A 17,345-nucleotide genomic window follows, 5' to 3' on the forward strand; every position below is an offset into this window, starting at 1 on the left:
GCACGTGCGAGGGGTCCAGGCGCAGCCCGAGTGACGTCAGCACGCGAGGATCGGCGCATCCGCCGCCAAGCGGTGGCAGCCCCGCACGCCACGTCAACCGCCATTCTTCAGCATGTGCAAGACACCCTGGCTGTTCCAATATCGACCAGAACAATTTCCCGTCGATTGGTTGAAGGAGGCCTGCACTCCCGGCGTCCGCTCAGAAGACTACCATTGACTCCACAGCATAGACGTGCACGCCTGGCATGGTGCCGGGCTAGAGCGACTTGGATGAGGGAATGGCGGAACGTCGTGTTCTCCGATGAGTCACGCTTCTGTTCTGTCAGTGATAGTCACCGCAGACGAGTGTGGCGTCGGCGTGGAGAAAGGTCAAATCCGGCAGTAACTGTGGAGCGCCCTACCGCTAGATAACGCGGCATCATGGTTTGGGGCGCTATTGCGTATGATTCCACGTCACCTCTAGTGCGTATTCAAGGCACGTTAAATGCCCACCGCTACGTGCAGCATGTGCTGCGGCCGGTGGCACTCCCGTACCTTCAGGGGCTGCCCAATGCTCTGTTTCAGCAGGATAATGCCCGCCCACACACTGCTCGCATCTCCCAACAGGCTCTACGAGGTGTACAGATGCTTCCGTGGCCAGCGTACTCTCCGGATCTCTCACCAATCGAACACGTGTGGGATCTCATTGGACGCCGTTTGCAAACTCTGCCCCAGCCTCGTACGGACGACCAACTGTGGCAAATGGTTGACAGAGAATGGAGAACCATCCCTCAGGACACCATCCGCACTCTTATTGACTCTGTACCTCGACGTGTTTCTGCGTGCATCGCCGCTCGCGGTGGTCCTACATCCTACTGAGTCGATGCCGTGCGCATTGTGTAACCTGCATATCGGTTTGAAATAAACATCAATTATTCTTCCGTGCCGACTCTGTTTTTTCCCCAACTTTCATCCCTTTCGAACCACTCCTCCTTGGTGTTGCATTTGCTCTGTCAGTCAGTGTATTTGCAAAGTTTCGAGTTAATGAAATAAAGCACATGATCTGCTGTGGTAATAGAATGTAATATTATGTCAACAAAACACTTGAAAATACATCACACAAAGAAATTGAATTAAACGTTCCTTGGAACAACACTACGCGCTGAACAGTTAAACAGTCCTTCAAAGCTCTTCGTCATGGAGACAAATTTACTCATAACTTTTTTCAGAATCCACCAATTTAAGTAGTTATTACCTCAAAAGAAAGCGCTTGATCCACTGAGTGCTTTTAGACAAGAACGAACTGCGTACTTCAATTAGAACGAAAGATATGATTGCTTCAAGAGATACAAAAAATTGAAAAATCAAATAATTTGAGGAAGGTGGAAGTTAAGTGATTTATAGTACCTGGTGGCAAATCTGTGTATGAATACCTTTCAGTTAAAAAAAATGAAGGAAATCGACCGGATAGACTGACTTCGTGCTTCCTCTTAAAATAATTATCACCAGCACCACCTCTCATTCAATAAGGAATGCTCTCTCCCCAGCTGATGGTTATCCGTGACTGGGAGAAAATAATGTTTATTCAATCAAGCATGAATACAGTTCAGTCATGCAAACCATTCATTCACAATGTCTGTTATGGACTTTCAACATAAATAAATATTCCTGGATTTGAAGGCAAAACTTCCACAGCCTGTTTCCAGGTATTCAACTGGGCCAGGAATTGGATGAATGAAGCTCACATCTAGCGGCGAGGATAAGAACTGTGTCGGCTGCTGAAGCCTGTCGCACTCCTCTGGGGCAATGAGTAATTGCTGACAGATAAAGACAGAGGAGGACGAACTATTGCTTCAGCAGGATTTAGACATAATTAAAAAATGGGCGCGTGAAAGTCGAATGAAAATCCACAGCGGAAAAAGCAAGAAATTATGTATCAGAAAAAAAAAAAAAAAAAGGACAGGAAAGAGGGATTATGAACTTGTGGGGAGAAAATGATGTTGAAGTTGATAGTTGTAAGTACTTAGGTGTTACTATTAGAAGAGAGAAACCGGCCAGAGCAAGTGGAAAATGTAGTTAAGACATCGTAAATATTGTTACATTTTATTATGCGGAATCTCAAGAAAGTCAAAAGTAAAGCTTATAATTGTTTGGTAAGACCGATTGTCGAATATGGATCAGCGTGCTGGGATCCGTACAAGGTAGGTTTAATAAATTTCCTAGAAAAAGTTCAAAGAAGAGCGATGCCTTTCGTAAACGGGAATAGGAGAAATACCATTCATTGGGAAAGTCTTGAATCTAGAAGAATTAGAGCTCGCCTGTGTGGACTGCGTGGAATAGTATTAGGAATAGGTTCGAACCTCCCTCGCACTTGTCGAGAAATTATTACAAGCATAAAATTAGGGCCAGACACCAGTGTACGAACTTGGGCAAATTTTCCTTCGTAAACAGGACCATAAGGGATTGGAATAAATTACCTACCAGCAGTCTTAGGTAGATCCCCTTCCGGTATCAAGACGTTCGAGAAGATCATTAGTGCTAGCGTAAAGTGAAAAGTTAAAGTCGTAAATGACGGACGCTGATTTTGTGATTTTCTGCTTGATATAAAATACCCCCTGTGGGTGGGGGTGGTAGAATAACACCCACGGTATCCCCTGCCTGTCGTAAGAGGCGACTAAAAGGGGCCTCAGGGGCTCTGAACTTTGGAGCGTGGGTTGGCGACCACGGGGCCCTCAGCTGAGTACTAGCATTGCTTCCGCTTACTTGTGCCAGGCTCCTCACTTTCATCTATCCTATCCGACCTCCCTTGGTCAACTCTTGTTCATTTCAGACCCCGACGGTATTACGTATGGAGGCCTAGGGAGTCTTTCTTTTTCATGTGCTTCGTGGCCCTTGTCTTCCTTTGGCCGATACCTTCATTTTTCGAAGTGTCGGACCCCTTGCATTTTTCCCTCTGATTAGCGTTAGATAGAGGATGGTTGCCTAGTTGTACTTCCTCTTAAAACAATAATAATCACCACCACCACCACCTGATTTAGAATATTAAACTAGTAGTATATCTTGTAATATTTTCTCTCCATGGAATTGCCTGTTGTACTCTTGTTGTTGTTGGGTAGTTAGGTTTTGAATTTACTTTATTATCACACTACCGTAAGTAAACATTGCCACCGCTATATTTCCCAATTGCAATGTATTTGTTAATAATAATAATAATAAAAGGTGAAATGAAATTATATTGGAGAGTATTGCTGGAATTAAAGATGGCAGGGAAAAAATGGGAGTAGCCAAAGAAAAATCTCCGCTTTAATCAAGCACAAATCTCACACTGAGTGACCGGGATTTGAACCACGGAACCCAGCGGTGAAAAGCTGCCGCCTGAGCTTATACTGATATTATACCACTAAAATTATAAAATTAATGTTTCCCGGTGACCCAGACTAAATAAATTGTCTGCAACGAACAATCTCACATCGGGAGGAGCGCCTAACTTTCTTGAAGGAATTCTAGTGGTATTTACTGTAAAGCATTTCCGCTTCGTATTTATCCTTATTTTCCGGAATGTGCGTTGAACTTCCTGTGTACTGAGCTTCTCTCTAATCTCCTGGGGAATGCTGGGGGCTGCAAAGTGTTGGTCAGGGGGAATCCCCAAGGGAGTACAGACAACTCTAATCTGTTCTTGTCATGCTATATGTCTTATTGAACTCACCGGGCTGGCCGCTTGCTTCACCTTAAACTTGCCGGCCCATTTCTAATCCAGATTTCCCCTCCTTCTAAAAGGTGGCTTACCTTGTCCCGGCTTTGATTCGTGGCTTTTCTCTGAAATTAAGACTGGCTTTTAGGAATGGAAGGAATTCCATTCAACCCAAAGCAACTGGACGCAATAAGTTGCGAGTTGCTTCGTGCGTACGTACGATTCATCGCGCGGTCATATATTATTATTATTATTATTATTATTATTATTATTATTATTATTATTATTATTATTATTATTATTATTATTATTATTATTATTATTTTCCTGGGGCCATCGAGGACCACGTCCGGTCTTGTTACATTTAGTAGTGAAATTTGCTTTCTTTTGAGCCCAGAATTCCCCCATTCTTTCTGAGTGAGCCTGCCTGCGTTCCTCTGTCTAAGGGACACCGTGCCTTCTTTTCGGTTGTTCGTCTCGAACCCGTTCAGCATTTGGGAGATAGTGGGTTCGAACTCCACTGTCGGCAGTCCTGAAGATGGTTTTCCGTGGTTTCCCATTTTCACACCAAGCAAATGCTGAGGCTGTACCTTAATTAAGCCTACGGCCGCTTCCTTCCCAGCCAATAGCGTCTCGATTTAGTCCGTTCGTAAACATCTTCTTTCGGAAAAGAACCTCTGTCAAAGGTGTCTACCAGTTTGATCAGTAGCACACCAAGGCATCGTAGTTTTAGGTTTGGAATCAAATAAGTGAAAGATTGTACCCATCTTTTTCGGATCGTGTCTCTAATTATCTCTATTTAGCTTTTTTTGTTTGCTAGTGGCTTTACGTCGCAGCGACACAGATAGGTCGGATAGGAAAGGCCTATGAGTTGGAAGGAATTGGCCTTAATTAAGGGACAGCCCCAGCATTTGCCTGGTGTGAAAATAGGAAACCACGGAAAACCATCTTCAGGGCTGCCAACAGTGGAATTCGAACCGACTACGTATCTCACGGATGCAAGCTTACAGCCGCGCGCTCCTAACCGCACGGACAACTCGCCCGGTATCCGGACGGTTTTAGAGCATTCGAGGCCTAGGGAGTCTTTCACTTTCATGCCCATTGTGGCCCTTGTCTTGCTTTGGCCGAAACCTTTATTTTTCGAAATGTCGGATCCCTTCCATTTTTCTCTCCGACTAGTGCTAATGTAGAGGATGGTTGCCTAGTTGTACTTCCTCTTAAAACAATAATCACCACCACCACCACCATCTTTTCCTCCCGGACTCAGCGAGGGATCGCATCTCTACCGCCTCAAGGACAGCGTGAAACATTGGTCGGCGATACAACTGGGGAGGAGGAGCAGTATCTCGCCCAGGCGTCCTTAGATGCTATGCTAAACAGGGGCCTTGTGGGGGATGGGAAGATTCGGAGGGGGTGGGCAAGGCAGAGGGAAGGAAAGTGGCCGTGGCCTTAAGTTAAGGTACCATCCCGGCATTTTCCTGAAGAAGAAGTGGGAAACCACGGAAAACCACTTCGAGGATGGCTCAGGTGGGAATCGAACTACCCTCTACTCATTTGTCCTCCCGAGGCTGAGTTGACCTCGGTCCAGTCGTACCACTTTCAAATATCGTGGCCGAGCCGGAAATCGATTCCGGGTTTCCAGGGATGGCAGGTAATCCACTACCCCAGGGAGGCGGATTTTATAGTAAGGTTATCGATGAATTCATTTTTCGTTACGAAAAGTAACACGTTACTTTTATATCTGTTACAAATTGTAACCGTTACAATCACGTAACCGTGACAAAAAATAACTGGTCTCTAGTGACCACAGAATTGAGTTACTTGTCCGCGGGCGGAACAATGAGCTTGGACTTCATTTCACAGCACGTTCGGCGGTGACCCTTCGCTCCAGAGGAACGCAATGACGTTATGGCTGGGGACGAAGGAAAATGCTAAAGCAATTTCTCCTGGGATAACACGCGATCTAAATGTAGAGCCAATTTGTAAATTGGAATTATTGAATTCCACAAGACGACTACCGACAGAAATAGGCTGGCGCATGGCTGGGCGGACAAAGAAGTATGCTGATAAGTATTGGCGGCGGAAGATTTATTTTTTTGCACTTTAGTAGACTAAACTTGGACATGTTTTGTATCAATCTGATTGGATATGTAATGGAAGTGATTGATAGAATGTTGGTAATGGATAGGATGATAATCACAACATTTTTGATATAAGCATAGCATAGACTTGTGATATAGATAAACGAAATTGGCGGTAGGCCGTCACTATGGTAATAACCGCAGTGTTTTGAGGGATTTATAGACTTAGACCTACCCACTTTGTTCTTCTTCTTATAAATATAAAATAAGAGTTTTGTCCGTACATTGCTCAGAATTTAAAAACAATTGTAATTCTGTACTGGTCGTGTCCAGAGTAAGAAGGAAATGCACTTATTAATATTCCGTCATCTATGTATCAGTAGCATGCACTGAACCCCATCTACGCCAGCGCTGCTAGGGTAAAGAACGTTGTATTAACTTTTTCTAGTTATTCCTTAGAACGCTTTTTATAATGTTTAAAAATTTGCGAGCATCTTAGCCAAGCCAAGTACAGCTGTCTCGACAATCCGCTCGCACTACCGCAGTTCAGTTTCTCCAGCGAGCTGGGTTTCCTTGCCGGCAAGGTCTGGACTTTTAACCATCAATGGTTAATTTCCCTGGCATGGGGGCTGGGTGTATGTGTTGTCTTCATCATCATTTCATCCTCATCACGACGCGCAGGTCGCCTACAGGAGTCAACTCAAAAGACCTGCACCTGGCGAGCCGAACCCGTCTGGGATCTCCCAGCACTAAAAGCCATACGCCATTTTTCAACTTGTAATGTAAACACATTGCAAAACCTTGTACTGAAAAGGTGGAACTGTTAAAATTCATTTAACTATTAATGTATTGTGAAGTAGACTATATACTGACGTATTATGCAATCGATACAGAGTAGTTACTAAAGAAATACGGTAAAACCTCGATAAGACGACATCCATGGCTCGGAATAACTATTGCGCTATAAGTAGGAAGACGCTAATCATGGAATATATACATAATATCTATATTACTCATTGTGAAGTAGACTATATACTGGCGTCTTATGTAATCGAAACAGAGTAAATACTAAATAAATACAGTAACACCTCGATAAGACGGTGTCGATGGGCCTGACTAACTATCGCGTTATAAGCGGGAAGACATTAGCCATGGAATAAACACGTAATATCTGTATTCTTTATAGTGAACTAGACTATGTACTGACGTAATATGTAATCGAAACAGAGTAGTTACTAAATAAATACAGTAACACATCGATAAGACGCTGTCGATTGAACTTATGAAAAATTGTGCCTTAAGCGGTTAGAGACTATCAATATACGTTACGAACACTCTATGTTCTAACTTTAAAAAGGAGACTGTGCACTTAAGTATTATGTTGTAGGAATAGAGAAGACGTGAATATACAATAAGTAAATAAGGTGTTCAGTTTGTGTATAGACATTTTCAAAGCGTGAATTGTGTGTTAGGTTCCTTTTTATAAAAAAATATGTTACCTTATTACTGTCTGTGTCTGACGAGAGGTCGCGGCAGCTTATAGGTACGGCACGAGTAAGGGACACTACACTCTTAGCTACAAACATCAGGCGTTACAAACAATGAATGAATGCATATTGATTATCAAACTCTTAATTATTCAGTATGTATAGTAAATGTGTAACTAAGGCACAATTGCCCTACCACTTTGAAACTTCACGAACAGCACTTTAAGTAGCAAGAGCCTCCGTGGACGGAACAGGTGTTTATTGTCAAGCCTTGAGTCTTGAGGTAGACGCATGCGCTGTAGCTATGCTTACCCCTCGCACCTTTTACCCTGCATCTACGCGCCTTTCTGTCATGATAGTACATTAGTATCATTCTTTAGCAAATTATTAGTTTATTTTTACAAGTCGCTTTACGTCGCACCGGCACAGATAGGTCTTATGGCGATTATCGGATAGGAAAGGCCTAGGAATGGGAAATAAGTGCTCATGGCCTTAATTAAGATACAGCCCCACATTCGCCTGGTGTAAAATGGGAAACCACGGAAAACCATATTCAGGGCTGCCGAGAATGGGGTTCGAACCCAATATCTCCCGGACGCCAGCTCACAACTGCACGCCCCTAACCGCACGGCCAACTCAGCCGGTCAAATTATTAGTATCTATTTTATAGAACCTAAATAGAGCTTATATTATGGGCACCTAAAATGTTACCTTTTTAAACCTGAAATTCCGCGATCCACCGAAGATTTTAAGCACATTTACTCATACGATGTTTGACTCACAATGTTGTCGGGTGACGAAGCCCTGTTCCTCGGAACTCTCTTGGCTGCGTGACTCGTTCGTTGAGTGTTAGTCAAGTTGCACGCTACTTGTATAGTGGATGAAGTCAGCAGAGTTAATCCGAGCGAAGCTGGCTCCCAAAACTTTATTCTGTACACCAGACTGAAGATCTCTGGTTCAAATACAAGGCAGTCTGATGCGATAATAAGTCTCTCATTTTTCTACTATACATGATCCTTTTCTTTACTACAGATACCTTCATCCTTACGAGGTTTTCAAATATTAACTTAAGGTTTTCTTCACAGATGATCGATTATCTTGTCAAGAATCAATATAATCACAAGTAGTCTTCACAGACTTTTTCTTAGCCAAATCCTCCATTTTGTAAAGGTTTCCAATATTTACCTTTCTTCCTCAAGTTTATCATTTTACCTTTGAAACAAACATTTATAGTACTTTTCATTAACTCCGCTTTCTTATAGCCGATTCCTTCATTTTGTTGAGGTTTTTCAAGACTTACCTTTCGCATGGGTTCATTTTCTGGACCTACAATTCATTGTAAAAAATACATGGAGTACAATTTATGACTTCGTAGTGGACTACTGAGGCATAGGAGCGCAGAGAAGGAGTGACAGCGAGCGCAGTGCCCGCAACGGAGAGCGGACGTAACCGTCTCAAAGAAGCGGCATGACTACGGTTATAGAAACTAAACGAAACTGGACTCACCAGCATTATACATCCTCAGGATAAATGAACGAATAAATAAATAAATAAATAAATAAATAAATAAATAAATAAATAAAAAAATTCGGCCACTTGGTTTTATCCAGACGCTTTGTCGTATCTTAGTTCTTTCGTAATTCTTCAGTTGTCGGTGGTTCTGATTCTGGCTTTTCGAAGTTATCTGGGATTGATTGAAATTTTTCGACGATTGGTTCACAATTCAAGAGTTTCTCAAAGTAATCTGCTAGTATAAAACAGTGTTTAAACCAGAAATAAATGTCAAAGATCAGGTGGAGAAATTCGCGTCAAAACAGAGGACAATTTTAAGAAATATCATAGGATAATAAGATAATAAACATCAAGAATTATAAAACTCTACAAGAAAAAAATTTGAAAAACTCTCATATATTATGCGAAAAAGTATGATCAAGTTTTACGGTTATCTTTTCAGAATGAACTGTAATAGATTACACCAAACAAATATTCAACTTCTTCCGTAACCACAAAAGAAAACCCAACTTGTTCAAAGAAAGAGGAAGACGTAGTAGAATTAAAAATTGCAAAAAAATTTCACTATTCGATGGAACAGCTAAAGCAATAACTAAAAACGAAAATATAAGGTTTCAAGACAAATCTATATTATCTCGGGAAACGAGAGGAATCGAAGATCAGAAAGAATGAAGAAATAGTAGGCACTAAGAAAAGGAGAACACAGAGAAATGATTGATTCAACGTATCCTAAAGAGGAGATATTGACGCAAGTGCGATAACAGGTATAACTCGAAAACAATATTCTCTCACCCATGGGTAAATAATGCAGATATCGAGCTCGAATTATTATAATTATTTTACGATTATTATTATTATTATTATTATTATTATTATTATTATTATTATTATTATTTAATGATTATTATGATTGTATGTATAGCTTTGGAGTGTTACATCCATTTAGTATTAGTATTGTTATTACATCATGTGTACATACGATATAATCACATTGTTTTTGAGGTTATGTCATGAAACGTGCGCTGTATATAGACATTTATATCAGTACAGTTAATGTAAATACCTGTAAATTATTATTATAGTTTACTCTTACCTGTATATGTTAATTGCAATCCATAATTGTGAAACACACCGTAACTTCCAGAATGGTAACAGACACTAGAACGGTTTAGAATATTCCGTACATTATAAACAGTGTATTACGCACTCTAGAATTTTCACGAAAATATATTTTGTAATGCAACTTTCTAGAAGCCTGGCGAGGCACACGTATAAGGAGTTGATCTTGACGGTAAAAGTAATTTGTTGTTGTTTAATAGAGTTATGGTGTAGCAAGTATATATCCCAAGCTGACATGCAACATTTGCAGTCTCCATATTGAAATACGCAGTCATCTGTTTTCAACTGTGTTTCAAAGTGGTAACCTCCATATTGGAGTGTTGATAGTTGTTTTAATAATGCCGGTTTGGTTGATAGGGGCTGCTTGGCCGAGGCGGTAAAGGCGTGCTCGGTTAAGAAACGAGATTTCCACTTCCGGAGGTGCATATGGCCCTGAGGTTCACTCAGCCTACACAAAAATGAGTACCAGGTTAATTCCTGGTGGCAAAGGTGGCAGAGCTAACCACTCTATCCCATCACGTGCCGAGGCTAACAATGGTGGGAGCCTTTACCTTCCACTCCTCCAAGGACCTGTACGGAGGTGACTTTGCTTTGCTTTGCAGCTTTGTTGATATTCTCTAAGTGAAGTGTTTTGATACTGTGATTAAGGTTATGTGTGTGTTAATTTGTGAATATATGTGAATAAAATTAATTGTAGCAACACACAGCATCTAGTGTGCGTCTTTGTGGAAATGTTAATATGTAGCAAGAAAGTGAATGATGAATTGAGTCAATGAAGAAAAGAATACTCGAATTTTTATGGACGTGTGTTTAGAATGGACGAGAAGAGGTTGACAAAACAGATTTTTAAAACACTTGACGTAAAGTTTCCGTCAAATGGTTTAGGGAGGTAGGACATGATCAATCTGGATTAGATCGGGAAGACATCCTCAACCGAACAGAGTATAGATCAGTAATCGACAGCTTCAGAGGCTTCTATGACGAACAAAAAATGAATAGCGGATGGAGAGAGGAAAGAAGACAGGCTGCCGGAGAAAGAACGCAAAGAGTTTGGGCTGCAAAGAAGGTTCCAGTAATGTGTGATTGTTGCTTGACGTGGCATCAAATGGTCGTAAATGAATATAGTTCAATAATAATAATAATAATAATAATAATAATAATAATAATAATAATAATAATAATAATAATAATAATAATAATGGGTGATTGATGATTGTATGATGATTGGACAAACTAAAGCGCGTGTTTGGAGTGTGTGAGTGTGTGTGTGTGTCAGAGAGAGAGAGAGAGAGAGAGAGAGAGAGAGAGAGAGAGATAATACGGATGTTGGTACGAATGAAGTGCTTGAAAACTCATCCGCAACATCCAGCTTGTGTCAAGCGAGAGACGTTCCTTTGCGAGACAGAGAACTTCATTTGACGTGATGAAACCTTACGACACGTCACACTCTCGAATCAACTACAGCCCTCCTAGCAGTGAGAAAGGCCGAGAAAGAGCAAGAGATGGAAGAAGAAGAAGGAGACAAGCAAGAAGAAGATGAAGATCAAAACAAGATTCGAACCCACGAATAGACCCCCAGGACTTTTGTGATGAAATCTGCCAATATATCTAACTCCTCCACACTTCTTGAACTAATGTAGGTACTCAGATCAGGACAGCATTCAGAGATACACGATTAGAAAGAAGAGGAAACTAGTTTTCTTGTCTCACCTAAACAAGAAGCTTAGTGTTGTGAATACTGCATAGAGTTTTATGATGGAAATTAGTTTAAGGAGCATATATCCAATTTAATATATATCAATCAATCAATCAATCAATCAATCAATCAATCAATCAATCAATCAATCAATCAATCAATCAATCAATCAATCAATCAATCAATCAATCAATCAATCAATCAATCAATCAATCAATCAATCAATCAATCAATCAATCAATCAATCAATCAATCAATCAATCAATCAATCAATCAATCAATCAATCAATCAATACTGATCTGCATTTAGGGCAGTCGTCCAAGTGGCAGATTCCCTATCTCTTGTTTTCCTAGCCTTTTTTTAAATGTCTGCAAAGAAATTAGAAATTTATTGAACATCTCCCTTGGTAAGTTATTCCAATCCCTAACTCCCCTTCCTATAAATGAATATTTGCCCCAATTTGTCCTCTTGAATTACAACTTTATCTTTATCTTTCCTACTTTTAAAGACACCACTCACACTTAGTCAACAGACGTCATTCCACGCCATCTCTCCACTGACAGCTCGGAACATACCACTTAGTCGAGCAGCTCGTCTAATTTCTCCCAAGTCTCCAGACCAAACTTTGCAATCTTTTCGATCATCTTTATTCGAGATTTGCCAGCAATTATAATAGCTTCAGATGCATAAAGTGTTATAATGTCGTATTTTTTTTTTTGGATACAGTATTGTTCTTTTATTGTATCTCTTCCAAGCAATTTTTTATGCTCTTTGATGTTTTCTTTGTTAGCTTGCTGATTTAACCCTGCTTGTTCAATAATTTTAATGTATATATTTTTAAAAGTTCTTATTTCTTATGCTTGTCTTATGTTGCCAAAGACCTTGTCGTATTTTTCCTAAAGAGAAAATGATCTTTTCGTAAAGACGATATTTTCATTCTGGTAGAAGTTTTAGGGCCGTACCTTCTTTGTCGCCCGTATATTTCTCATTGTAAAAGGGTTTGAAATTGTTCCCTCCCCTAAGTTAATGTTAGAACGGCTGTTGTCCCTCTTAAAGCACCGCTCGCCACAATTGTGTCACGTCCTTGAGCAGTACAGCATCTGGAAGGACCAGATATTATTCAGCGTTCACTTCTCCCCCTAAAACTTTTGTCAAGTTGACTGGCCCTCAGCTGACGTCAAGATAGAATGCCAGCTGTTGCGTCACCGAATAAGACAGAGCAGAACAGGACAGTTGAGTTTGGTGAATGAAGATAAGATAGTCTCTCCAAACTTCCGCACAATGAATCTCCGTCCATCAGCTTCTTGCTGTTTCTCGCTCACTCTGTGTGTGGGACGTCGCCAGGTCTGGCGATCATCGCTATCAATTTTATAAAACACCGCTGCACAAGTTCGGAAGTAATGCGTGGGCCGCCATCTTAGATTAACGGCTACCTCATTGGGCTTCAGTGTGGGAGGCCATGAAATTGATTATGTGCCACGAAGAGGTAACTGGGCGATATTTTGAAGTAAACAAATAATAATGAAAAATTTTTCATTACGCGATATAACTCTCTTGTTGTTGTAATTCTACGTTAGTTTGTACGCCTTATGGAGTTTAGTGGCTCTTTCTACGTTGACTCTACTGCCTAGTCCCGATGGTAGTCTGATTTCGCCAAGTTATTTGAAGGACACCTGGGAAATTGTGCCGTTTTCCATCTTTAGCGGAGTTTTTCGCTATGCTGATGTAGATTTTCCATGAACTGGGTTTTTTCGTACGATATCTGGAGGCCTGCCTTTGATGCTATATTGTGTAATCTCCGCTTTAAACATCTTCCAAGTACTACCACCAACAAAATCTGGTCAGAAAATCACAAGAAAAGCCACAGCGAGAAGATGAAGAGATTTTGGGAGAGGAAAAAGGCAAGGACTTTCTTTCTTTCTTTCTTTCTTTCTTTCTTTCTTTCTTTCTTTCTTTCTTTCTTAATCTGTTTACGCTCCAGGGTTGGTTTTACCCCCGGACTCAGCGAGGGATCCCACCTCTACCGCCTCGAGGGCAGTGTCCTGCAACGTGAGACATTGGGTCGGGTGATACAACTGGGGAGAATGACCAGTATCTCGCTCAGGCGGCCTCACCTGCTATTCCGAACAGGGGCCTTGCAGGAGGGGGGATGGGAAGATTGGAAGGGATAGACAAGAAAGAGAGAAAGAAACGGCTGTGGCCTTAAATTAGGTACCATCCCGGCATATGCCTGGAGGGGAAGTGGGAAACCACGGAAAACCACTTCCAGGATGGCTGAGGTGGGAATCGAACCATCCTCTACTCAGTTGACCTCCTGAGGTTGAGTGAACACCGTTCCTCGCCTCATACCACTTTTCAAATTTCGTGGCAGAGCCAGGAGTCGAACCCGGGCCTCCGGGGGTAGCAGCTAACCACACTAACCACTACACTACAGAGGCGGACAAAACGCAAGGCCATCATCTACATAAGTCCAATTGCACTCCTTACTTGGGCATAACGAAGAAATAATAATAACAATAATAATAATAATATATTATTAGTCGGCCCCGTAGTGTAGGGGTAGCGTGCCTGCCTCTTACCCGGAGGTCCCGCGTTCGATTTCCGGCCAGGTCAAGGACTTTTACATGGATCGGAGTGCTGGATCCCGGTCCACTCAGCCTACATGATTACAATTGAAGAGCTATCTGACGGTGAGATAGCGGCCCCGGTCTAGAAAGCCTAGAATAACGGCTGAGAGAATTCGTCGCGCTGACCACATGACACCTCGTAATCTGCAGTTCTTCGGGCTGACCAGCAGTTGCTTCGTAGGCCACGGCCCTTCGGAGCTGTTGTGCCATGGGTTTTATTATTATTATTATTATTATTATTATTATTATTATTATTATTATTATTATTATTTCCAAGCGAGATGGCTATGCGGAAGATAGTGAGTTGGAAACCCATCGTGGGCAGTCCTAAAGAAAGGTTTTTACCGTTCATATTCCATTTGAAGATCCCGGTATCTTAAAAACGAATGATACATTCACATCATAAGAAACGTAGTTACGAGTGTGAGTCCCACATGAAACTTATCAGTGAACTTTCTAACTTTAATTCAGTTTTACATAAAAAGTAGTAACACTTTCTAAAATTCCGGTCACGAGTTGTTCCTACGAGAGTGTTCTCAAAACTAACTTTTATATATATCTGTCACCTTCATTCTTAATCAGAATATCAAAAGGGGAGCGGCTACGTACAAGTTGCACATTTCCTAGGACAGTTGGGTGACTTCGGCTATTGCAAAAGCATTGTTCTATCACAGTCGGAGGTGGATAGTCGGGTTCAGTTCTATAGGAACACCATAGGTCTGGGTTATATGCGCGTATTACATTACCTTGTGTGTAGTACCATAATGTATGGAACACCCCGAGTCTACGTTACTTTTGATTAGTACCGCAACTTTAGAAATACCATGGTTTTACTTTCCTAGCGTTAAGTACCCGGATTTTGGACCCCGATTCAGGATTGTGTTTTGGAAGCAGCACCTTGGTCAGGTGGGGCATTGTGGGTCGGATCAACTGAGTCCATAATCATTGTTTATCGTCGTCTTTTAGAATTCTAGTCAGTGGATTGATTTTGGAATTATTTTCAACTTTTCATATTGTGAGTTGGATTGGCTGATTATTTTACATTCATATTCATCCATTAAGTTAATTCTTCATCATCCAGTTTTGAATTTTAGTCAGTGGATGAATTTTAGAATTTTAAATTGTCATTACATTTCGTCTCATTTCGTACCATTAGGGGCGATGAGCTAGATGTTAGGCCCCTTTAAACAACAAGCATCATCTTCATGATTCGATTTTAGGATCACTCACTGAACTTAGACACCTATCCTTCCGCCTCATGTGATCTGCCACCCGAAGAATGGGAGGAAAACACATTGTCAGCTAGTTGTCGGTGGGGCCAGACATCTGACCCACGAGGCGTGACTGGGAGTGGTGTCACGGGCAGTGTTCCTTACCACGGGGATACCACGACCAGCCAGTTCTTTTAGATTAGTATTTGGCAGTAGAGATTTAATTAGGGGTCGTGCCTTACATGATGTCTGGTATTCCGCCCGTGTGGGGGGGGGGGGGATCACCAAGTTAGTTGAAAGATTAGAGGGTGGTAGGGTGGGCCCTTGCATGTGGACTGGTCATCCGCCCGTGTAGGGATCCGCTTAGTATTGAGTTTTAGACTAAGTTAGTTCTAGATTTAGTTGTAGTTAAGCAGTTAGTAACTTAGTCGTAGATTTAGTTGTAGTGAAGTAGTTGGTTTAGCAATGTACTATTTTTTTTCTTTATTTCATTATACCGATGGTTTGTAACTATGGTGGGGTAATAAAGACACCTATCAATGTCTCATTGTTCAAAGGCAGGTGATTGCAGAGAGAATAAAAAAATAATGAAGCAAATAGGTTCAGTAGAACGGACGAACGCTGCTTTTAGTAAACTGTTTAAATATATAGATGACAGGTGTTTGTTTGCTTGTTGTTTAAAGGAGATTAACATCTAGGTCATCGGCCCAGTGGAGGTATAAAATATCGGGTGATTTTTACGGTATAATACCATGAAAAGCGTGTCGAAACTCGCTTAGTGGCATTTTAAATCTACAAGACAATAAATTAACTCTGTTTATTTCCCACACTGACAGCCTCGAAGAAGAATACGGGAAGTTTACTGAAGCAAAATTGAAACTAATCTCTGAAGTGAAAAAGAAAACACTTTGTTGTTTTATTATCTGACAGAAGAGGCCCCGTCATTTAGCCGGGCCATTCAATGCTCTGTCTTAATTATAAACCAGAAGGGAGTGAAAGTTCTCCTCCTTAAACTTTACAAACTTCTCCTACACAAAAGAAAACTTAAAAAGAGGTCTTGCTTGCTAGGTGAGTGTTACAAGTTATCTTTTGTGTTTTTGTGTCGAGTCCGTCCGCCACATCAGAGGTAGGAAACTTGTGGAGGTGGCGCCGGCAGCAACATTACTTATATCGCCCGTGTCCTTGGCTCGTCAGCAAGATGCAGGTAGAGACGAAGAGATCAGTTTTTGGGGCTACGATGTCAGACAATCAATCTGTAAAGTTAACAGGGAATGAGGACAAAAACTAAAAACGGGATTATGGTGACAAAGCACCGATAAACGAAGAAAGAACGATTTAGCAGTTATGTAATAATAATAATAATAATAATAATAATAATAATAATAATAATAATAATAATGGTGGTACGAAAGCTGGAACGGGGTCCACTCAGCCTCGCTAGGTCAAATGAGTAAAGAGGGGTTCGATTCCCTCCGCAGCCATCCTCGAAGTGGTTTTCCGTGGTTTCCCCACTTCTCTTCGAGGCAAATGCCGGGATGGTACCTAACTTAAGGCCTTCCCTCTTCCTTGTTTATCCCTTCCAATACCCCCACAAGATCCCTGTTCAGCATACCAGGTGAGGCAACCTGGACGAGGTACTGGTCCTCCTCCCCAGTTGTATCCCCTGACCCAAAGTCTGTCGCTCTAGGACACTGCCCTTGAGGGGGTAGAGGTTGGATTCCTCGCTAAGTCCAAAAGCAACCCTGGAGGGTAAACAGATTAAGAAAGAAAGAAAATATAATAATAATAATAATAATAATAATAATAATAATAATAATAATAATAATACGCAATACTCAAAGTCGATCTCATCTGAGTGGGATAAGACGAAGAATAAGAATAAGAAGAATGGTTTGGTCTACCTTGAAATGTAATAAAAATGAATGGGGAGAGGAGACTCAG

Source organism: Anabrus simplex, chromosome 13 (assembly GCF_040414725.1).
Source record: "Anabrus simplex isolate iqAnaSimp1 chromosome 13, ASM4041472v1, whole genome shotgun sequence".
Taxonomy (NCBI): domain Eukaryota; kingdom Metazoa; phylum Arthropoda; class Insecta; order Orthoptera; family Tettigoniidae; genus Anabrus; species Anabrus simplex.